Genomic DNA, 9217 nt, shown 5'->3' with positions numbered 1-9217 from the left:
CTGAAACGACGTTCACTGCTTTGCGCCGAAACAAGAAAGAGTCCCGTATATTTTCTATTGTAGCTTCGTAACGGAATCAAAGTTTTGAATTATCATAAGTACGAAATTAACATAGCGTGGAACGTGATTTGAAGTGAACTTGTTTTTTGCATTTTAGTGCCCCTTTAACCATAACGCTTCGGAAGACATAATAAGTCGATATGACCAGAATTCAGGGACATCTCCTCTGATGCAGGTTCTGCCTGATAGCAGAAGAACGTGTAAGAAAGCCAACTTGAAAGAAAAGTATAAGCCGAGGAGGAAGGAAGATGGAAAGAGGCGTGGGCAGACGAGAAAGGGGGTTTGTGCATCAGATTTCGCGCGCGGAGCCCGGCTATCAGCAGCAATTGCCCAGCGCAGAATGAAAACGTGATGAATCAGCTCTGACAACTTTTGCGATGCTTTTCTTTGCTGTACTGCTGCTCAGAATCCTGGGCTGCTGCTCGTAGCGTGTGGAACGGTGTGATTGACACCCGTAAGGCTGGTTCTGATCTGTTTTTTTTTTTTTTTTGTTCTCTCTATGGGGAATGGGGATGCCGTCGACGATGAGAAATGTGTGTCCTGGGGCCACTTCTGAGGGAAATGTGCCGCCGTATGTGTGACAGTGCCTGAGGAAAACCCCAGAAATTATCCTACATTATGATGACAAGAAATTATACTCTATAAGCTACGAAACCGGATTCAGTAACTGCACTTCACTTTGTTACTTGCATCTTGTTACTCCGTGATCACTGTATCGTACGCTCCAGTTTGTTCTTGCCCTTATCATGAGGGCATTTCAATGCTTAATTCCAAATTTTGCGTTTTAGTCTCTTCGCGGCACCATCAAGAAGGTTTGTCGGTTACCAACACCCTCCCATATAAAAATAAAAATAAACAAACAAGTGGAAGAGTGCTTATTTTCAGAACATAGAGGTGGCAGCAGAGCCACGTTCTACACAAAAAGTAATAGGTAAACCAACGCCTCCTATATAACATCCGGCATTCACGCTTACGTCACCTATGGAGGCCTGTCCTGCTTTGCGATCTGCTTCGAGCTTTCTTCTCGTTCGTTCTTGCATTTGTCTCATAGAAACAGCCACAATAGTAACAGCAGGCCTTCAAGTGTGACGCACGGCACAGGCTTTCTCCGTATCTTGGAGGTGTTGCTCAAATAATCGCCAAAATCAAAGACAAAAGGAAGATGTAATCGCAAACTGCGGTGATAAAATCGTAGGGACCAACGGACGTCATATCAAAGTTTCCTTCATGGCACCAAGAGTAGAGTCGGAGAAACGTCCGTAATGTTTCTCGCAGATAATCCCCATTCTTCTAGGATTCTGATGGGCGTCTGATTCGCTTTATTATAAAATGGGGTGAACCGTTCATATAACGTGGTTTGCCAGAACAAATCAGTGGATAAGATTCTGAGTCTTATAAAACTGCAGATTGGCGCCGACAAGCATGATAACCTTACAAACCGTCTGCTAAAACTGCTTTGATGCGCTTGCTATTGGTGACCTGAAATAAGAGACTTCAACTAGCCAGTAACGACAGTCCTCGCAGTCCCATATGAAGGCACTTTGTATTATGCGAGAAGCGGTAAAGAAAAACACCGGATGCAAGTACAAGTTTTCTCACTCGTCGGAAGCACTGTAATGCTTAATCCGCAGTCTCCGTGGGACGTGCATTAGTACATGTGACAGTTTGATTAAAATGAATGGAAAACCTTGTGAGTGCGAACAAAAGCACATTCTTAATGATGAACAAATAAAATTTAAAAAGAGAAACAAGAATCTCGACTCCACGCGCCTTGCTGTTGTAAAAATAGGGGTTAAAGATGCTCTCATTGCTGTTGTTCTGCAATGTTAACATGTTGGCATTCTGCAAAGCGGGGACTTCCTGTAGCATTGCATGCGATGCGTTCGGATGCGATGGAAATTGGTCTACCTTTCATATACTAGTCATGTTATGTCATAGTGCCTAATAATAAGCCATCCAGGAAGAACCAACTGCCCAGAATTTTGTCATCATGAGGGACCACGACGCAACCGCTTCGGAAGGCACACTGAGCAGTCCTTAATACTTTCGTCGTAGAGAAGAAAAGAAAAGAAGCCAAAATCTGGGGCACACTGCAGTTGCACTAAAAGTACCGTAGAAGACAGTTTCGCCTTTCGTGCATGACAAGAACGCTTTCGAAGAGGACGACAGTTTATGGGGAACACATTGCTTTCTCGATGATGCAAGCGTAAAGGCACGCCAATGAAATTGAAACGGCGAAAATAAGTACCACAGGAACAACAACAACAGCAGAGAAGAAACTGACGCACTTGGGTTTCCCTTCCAGTTGTTCACCATCGTGGGACCTCTCATAGAATACGTAAATGTTTGCACGTCTTTCTAAAGCTGAGGGACAAAGAATATTCCAGGTGAAATGCTTAGCTTCAATGAAGGGCAGCGTGTACGCCGGTCAAGTCAACTTGAGGAGGGACAATTCTGGGAATGACTGAAATATCTCGAACACCATTAAAATCACAGCACCTAAAAGGCTGTTCATATGGCGAGTGTAATCCGCAGCGCTTCCAATTGAAAATGACGACCTGTATTGCGATCATGCCCTTGCGCGAAGCCTTGAAACGGACTATTTGATGAGTTCCGCATCAGTAGGGAACAAAGGGTGTTCAAGTGACAGGCATGAAACTAGAGTGATATACTAGTATATATATACTGGGTGCGTTACTTGAGACTGACCAGAATTTTATTAAATTCGCGGTTTGTTTTTCTTTACGAAAGTCGTTGAATATATCTATTCCTGACGGGACCTACTCAATGGTGGTGGTGTATGACTAATTAGTGCAGCCGTTGATTAATTTTATAATGGCTCCTCATAATTCCTGAAAACAAGTTGAGCGCGCAATTCCAAATTTGTTGAGCACTACCCTGAGAAGTCTAGTCAGCAAAAATCGAAACAGTAGCACTTTTCTGTGCCCTTAAAAATGAGCAAAATGCACTATCTTCGAGCGTTGCGCGAGTTCTGCGGCCGCTTTTTCCTATAACTCTGACTGTCACGGTCTCACAACACTGACATCACGCTGATCCTCAAAACATGCGCACCCCCCTCCCCCCCTTCCTAGCGTCCTCGTTGTTTTTCTTTTGTTAAAATTTCATACGACGTAGACACTTATTCAGCAGCAGAATCGGTGATTTCATTTTTGTTATCTGCCTGTTTTTACAGTAATGCATTGGCAGTTTTATTGCGTGACGTTTATTACATCAAATCGCGAACTGTGTTGTGAGGTGTTAGCAGGTTAATCGAGATAACGACGGAAAGAAAATCAAATACGGCATGTTTTATGATAATGTATAGACTGAGTGAGACTTCCAGAGACTTCCAGACAGAGACTTCCAGAGACAAAGCGGGCTGGCTGTTCCGTGATTTCAGGAACAACCTGATGTCAGTTGAGAAGGTGTGACACCGAGACAGGGAGAGGAGAAATTGGCTGTAAAACCCGCACAGGACTCAATTACCTACTTTGTATTTTCGCACATTTTTTTACTAGAGCGCAAAAAAAGGCGCTGTTGTTTCTGTTCTTGAGGGGTAGGCCTCTCAGGGTTGTGCCGGTCAAGCCAACTTTAAGAAACTGTGTCCCGCATTTTTCGGAATGCTGATTCCTTTGAAATGGCTTACATCACCTTGATGTTGTTGATCTTTGATGTGACAGCTTCCTTTATCTTATCGTTTCCGTAGAGTGCTACCGAACTGCTAAAACTCCCAAAGGTGTGCCTCTTTTGCTGAATTCAAGTAACTCACAGAAAAGGTGCTGAGAAGTGGCGAGTTACTTGAATTCGTTAATTGCTGTGCGTTGGAGGCTTACGTGTTTGTGGCCTGCCCCAGCTAATTCTCGTTATTTAAATTATTTGCCTATTTTCCATCCGAAATGGAGTCGTCAGAATAGAATCGAATAGAAATAGAAAGAAAAAATAGAAACGTAGGTCGCACTGGTGCGACCAGCTGTTCCAGGATACTTGATGTGTGAAAGCACTGAACGATTTAAGAGATCATTTCAGCACTTATGTGATTGAGCATGTATGTTCGTCAGTGCACACAGCGCAGGTTGCTGGTGCTGCCCTGGCCAGCTCCCCGATACCTTCTCAAGACTAGAAGGCCGGTTTCTTCAGCGTTCGCGAACTAGAGTCGAAATGGCGACAGGAGACTAGCACGTGCTCCGTGTTCTCCACAGTTCCGCAAGTTCAACAGTTCGGCGTTGCAACGACCAATGGAGTCCTCGTCTTTCATCTGTTGTAATGCCAGTAATTCTATCGCATTTCATACACGTTTGGCAGTGAGCCAAAGCGTACGGTCACTGTTTCCGGCTGTTTCTTTCCACGAACGATAGCCCATAGTGGAACAGTCTTCCCGTCAAGATTGTATGTAACCGAGACATAGCTCATTTCAGAACCAGAGGTTTGCGCTTTTACCATAAACTTGTTCATCATCAATATTTATTTTTTCTTATTACTGGTTATCTGCCTTACAGTTCTCAGTGTTAATCGATGACTGTGCTGATCTATAGCAACCAAACGACTTAGCCCTCCGTCATTTAATTTCCCTTGACGTATATGTAACAAATAGATAAGCTTTCCGACACTATGTCCACCCGGTTGTGTATCTTGGAAACTGCATCTAGGCAACTCTCATAGTTTTAGTATATAATTTCTGTTATTTATAAAAAAAAAGATGCGTTGTACATAGAGGATATCCCGAACGTTCCCGATAATCCTTGCTGGACACGTACCCCAAATTCCCGCCAGATTAAGGATATTTTTCTCCGTGTGGTGTCTGTTTTTAAGCGGGCAGAACCCGTACCCATGAAAGTCTAGGGCACCGTTCAGATTCTTCTTATTATTATTTCCATCTAGCCAATTGCGGCTAATGGTGAATGTGTGATTTTTTGGAGGAGAAGGAACTACACGAGAGTGTCGCATTTGAATTTCTTTGTAACTTTTAATTGCTGCTTGACATTTTATGAACATTAGGAAATGACAGGGCTTGCACAGCCACAGCGTGGGCGCAACTACCACCACAAAAATACACGTGTGCCACTCAGAGGTTTCAATGGACGCCAGCGGAAGGGTCAGCAAAACCAATACAAGATGACTTGTGCTTGGAGAATGCGCGTTTGGCAGTGAATGACATACCGCACGCTGCACATGTGTATGATGGACGAAGCCTATAATGTGTGTTCGTGTGACATTTCATATTTGCACTGCACCCGAACGCTTTGGGGCACAGCTGGCACTTGTAGGGCTTTTCTCCCGTATGACGACGTAGGTGTACATTCAGGTTGGAGCTTATAGTGAAGGCTTGCGGGCAAAGATGACACTGATAGGGCTTTTCACCCGTGTGGCGACGAATATGGATCTTTAAGTTGGAAGGATATGCGAAGGCCTCAGGACAGTATTGACATTGGTATGGTTTTTCACCGTGCCTCCGCTCGTGTCTCAGCCAGGCTTCTCTACGTCGCGAAATGTAAGGGCACACCCGACACTGGTAGCAACGGACGTAGTCTTCCTGTGTTGGTATGCCTGCGAGAAGATAGACATAATTCGTGCTTCCACATCACGAAATGCCATTCAGACTCAAGCAACAGGTATGAAGAACGGGATCAGAGATGGGAAGTAACGCAGTAACAAGACAGTGCGTTATACCGGTAATGCGCATTACGTCTCGGCGAAGAGCAATGCTAGTGAATTATATTTTGTGCAATAATGTGAGTAATGTAATGACATTAGAGTTTGGCTGGATAATGCGTAATGACATTACTCATTACTTGAGCTGAAAATTCAGGCATTGTCCCAAAACGGCAATTACAAACATGGCCTGGCACACGTAAGGAAACCCCCCCCCCCCCCCGCTTGAAATCTTTGAACCACCTTTGTCACCATACAGGTCACCAAGATGGAGGACAGAGTTTAAGTGGCGCGTTCTGTCCTGAAATTAGTCTTATTCTTGATCTATGATTGTTCATTGAAATTATGCGCGCTGCTCTCATGTATCAACGCTATCATTCATACGTAGTGATTTTGGAGAAAAACTCTAATTATACGCCCACTGGAAATGTGTAAATCAGTAAACGACTGGTCTTAAGTCCTTTACACCTTAACATCAAACAAAACTGCATTATTACTCCAGAAGAAATGTAATAGCAAAGCAATGTCATTACTTGAGGTAAGCAATCACATAAGTAACGCGTCAGTAAGAATGAAAAGTAATAAGCAATGTATTTCTTTACAAAATTCTACCGAGTAAAGGAAATGCATTACAAGATTAGTTAAGTAATTTCCGTGAGTCTAAACGGGAGGCACGCCAAATCCAACAGATAGGCGTCCTCTACAGCGAGTCTTCCAGGTATGAGTACAAAGACGACAATGTTCAGCCACGGCTAAAAACTTTGGAATGGCTAATGACCGGTTAGATCAAATAGATCGAGCATCGTTTTCGTAACTTGAGTTTGGCTAGTCAGTTCTAAGAAAGGTGATTTCATTCAGGCTTAAAATGCGTCCCACTGGTGACAGGTTCGTGTTGGTTGGGTTTGGTTTTAAGGAAAAAATAAAATGGAGATTTTGGCCTCACTAATGTCAGGCCCGCTACTCGGTTTGTGTCTTAAGAACACAACCGACTGCTTTTGCCACGCGAGAAACGCATCAGCTCCTTCGATTACACGCACAGTTACTGGTTTTCGACGTCATCGCAACGTCACATGACAATAAAACAGACATTGCACAGAACCTTACTGGACCGCGAGGAAACGAAAGGCGGATAGGGATAGCGTTCACGCCGTCCCTGTTCCACAAACGCTGTCCGTGTTCGTCCCTTGTTTTCTGGCGTTACCATTTTACCGCCTTCACCGTCTCGTGACGTTACATCGTTTTGTTTGCATGTGCACATATTCCTCCAAAAACACTGTTACTCAGTCTCTCACACTAACCATACAAAAATAGTTTGCCTTGAGAAGAGCCTTGTCTTGAGCGGCTGCTCACAAGATCCACAGTAGTATCACAGTTTACTGGGTTTGTACTATAAAAGATCAGCCACATTTTCGCTCGTGACGGGATACGTACCTGACGGAGAGACTTCCTCTGCCACACAGTGAAAAATATTAGGCTATAAGGTTTCTCTGGCATGAATCCATATGTTGCCGCGGAAGTCTGTCCGTCAAGTTGTTACCGCGTCATGAGCGAATAAGTACTGACCTTTTATAGCATACACCCTGCATAGTAACAGAAATGGCAGTGACTGGCACGACACGTGCGTAACAAAACGTAACCATGAATGTCAGTGCAAAGTATAGTGCGCACAACATGGAACACATCACGAGGACCGAAGTGTGAAGAGAGCACACAAAAGCTTCATGGAACAAAGCAAGGTGATGTTGTGCGCAGTGACATGTTCTTTTGTAATCTGTCTCATGGAGTCCCATTAGCATTGGGGTAGTGGTTCGCAGCTCAGGTGGGGAATTTCCCCATTCATCGTCAGTGTATTCGCTGTTGTTGTAGTCTGCATTGTCTGAAAGACAGTGGGAAAATGCAGTATGAGACACATACTGTCTTTTCAAACAGCATCCATTAAAATACTTAATATGATGCGCGACAACCCCATGCGCTGAATGCTCGAGAGTGACGTTGAGGCTTATGAACAACCTGCAAATAGATGTCACGTCGAGACTGGGAGGTACCCGGGTTCGAATCCCGGTGCCGGCTGTGTTGTCTGGGGTTTTTCCTGGGTTTTCCTCAGACGCTTTCAGACATATGTCGGACAGTTCCGTTAGAAGTCGGCCCAGGACGCACATTCTCCCAGGGCGTCAGTCGTGACGTTGCCCACATACGTGAGGCCGACAACGGCAAGCCCTATCACCACCCACCACCACCACCACCTGCAAATAGAAGCGTGACTGCAAGCATTAGTGACACCATCATCAAATCAGCGTTTTCGTCCATTATCCACCATCGCTGCGACCCTTGGTCTATGGTCCGCGTCTATGGTCCTCGTCCATGGTCCGCGTCCATGGTCCGCGTCCATGTTCTTCGTACATGGTTTAATTCTACTTACCAGCGGCACTATCTCAAAGCACTGCTCAGATTTCTGGATCCCGTAGAACTGCGGTCACCACTGGGAAGCTCATCAGTATATTTTCCGCAAAGCAATGGGGCAGAGTATCGCCTGTGCCGATGAAATTCCCCACTCTGAAATAAATCTGTTACTTCGACTCTCCCGAAGTTTTGTTCAAAATGTGGCTGCAAAAATGAAAATGTACCCGAACAACTCGCGTAGATGCTGCAGAGGTCTGGAATTGCCACACCGGAAAAATTGAATTATCGTCGTTTGACTTATTGAATTGTCCCCTAAGTTTTCGAAGTAGAACGTACTTTAGTGACTTCCAATTTGATTTAGTCCATTAATCTGATTCAGTTTAATTATTCAGCAATTGATCGATTAATAACGAATACTGCATTACTTTGCATTAGTTTAATCAATCTACTCCAAACCAACCAGTAACGATGAAACGTTACATGAACTTTCTAAAGCGCCCACCATATGAGGGATAGGGGATGCGTAGATTCTAGGTAAAGAATTGGTTATACTCTTCGCGCACAGCCAACCGCGTATAAAATACGACAGCCTTATCATTGCAGTAGATGAAGGGGTCGACGACTCCATTCTGGATTGCGAGAGAGGCATACTTTCGAGAGCTTTAGCAGGACACAGCAGTAGCAGCAACACACTATGGAAACGACACGATAAAGGAAGCTGACAAATCAAAGATCAGCAACGTGATGTAAACCAATTGTCCGATCATACTTTCCCAAGCGCTATCGTTGAGAACTTCCGACCTGCTAAAGCTCGGTATTCATTCCTAAGGCCATTGAACCTGAACACAATCCGGATCCGTACACAATCACTCGGATGATTCCTCTTCGTCTACGTGATCTTCAGTTCGAGCGATGCATATCTAGAGGACGTGGTGTCCCTTTACACGAGTCCCGACCGGCGCTGGTGGAATATCCTAGCGGCCAGATGTGCGTGGCCTCACGCTAGAACGGTGCCGGTAGAATTGGCTGCCAGGCGCAGTAGTCCACGGCAGCAGAGGCACGTCGTCATCGTCCACGGGCCGCCACACATATAATGGGTTTGTGGATA

General features: G+C 44.7%; 1 long non-coding RNA gene across 2 annotated transcripts in view; it reads right to left on the bottom strand.

The window, feature by feature from the left end:
* Nucleotides 1-5513: 5513 nt before the first annotated feature.
* The window catches only part of LOC135385278 (uncharacterized), a 28141-nt gene continuing 24437 nt past the window's right edge, over nt 5514-9217 (bottom strand). Inside the window, exons 3-4 of one of the 2 annotated variants that reach the window (XR_010420383.1) lie at nt 8879-9217; nt 5514-8801 (exon numbers count right to left, since the gene is read on the bottom strand). This is a non-coding gene — a long non-coding RNA (uncharacterized LOC135385278). The other variant, XR_010420382.1, reaches the window with a different exon arrangement.

Source organism: Ornithodoros turicata, chromosome 2 (assembly GCF_037126465.1).
Source record: "Ornithodoros turicata isolate Travis chromosome 2, ASM3712646v1, whole genome shotgun sequence".
Taxonomy (NCBI): domain Eukaryota; kingdom Metazoa; phylum Arthropoda; class Arachnida; order Ixodida; family Argasidae; genus Ornithodoros; species Ornithodoros turicata.
Note: the sequence above shows the minus strand (reverse complement) of the source record. Positions and strands in the feature narration are given on the sequence as shown.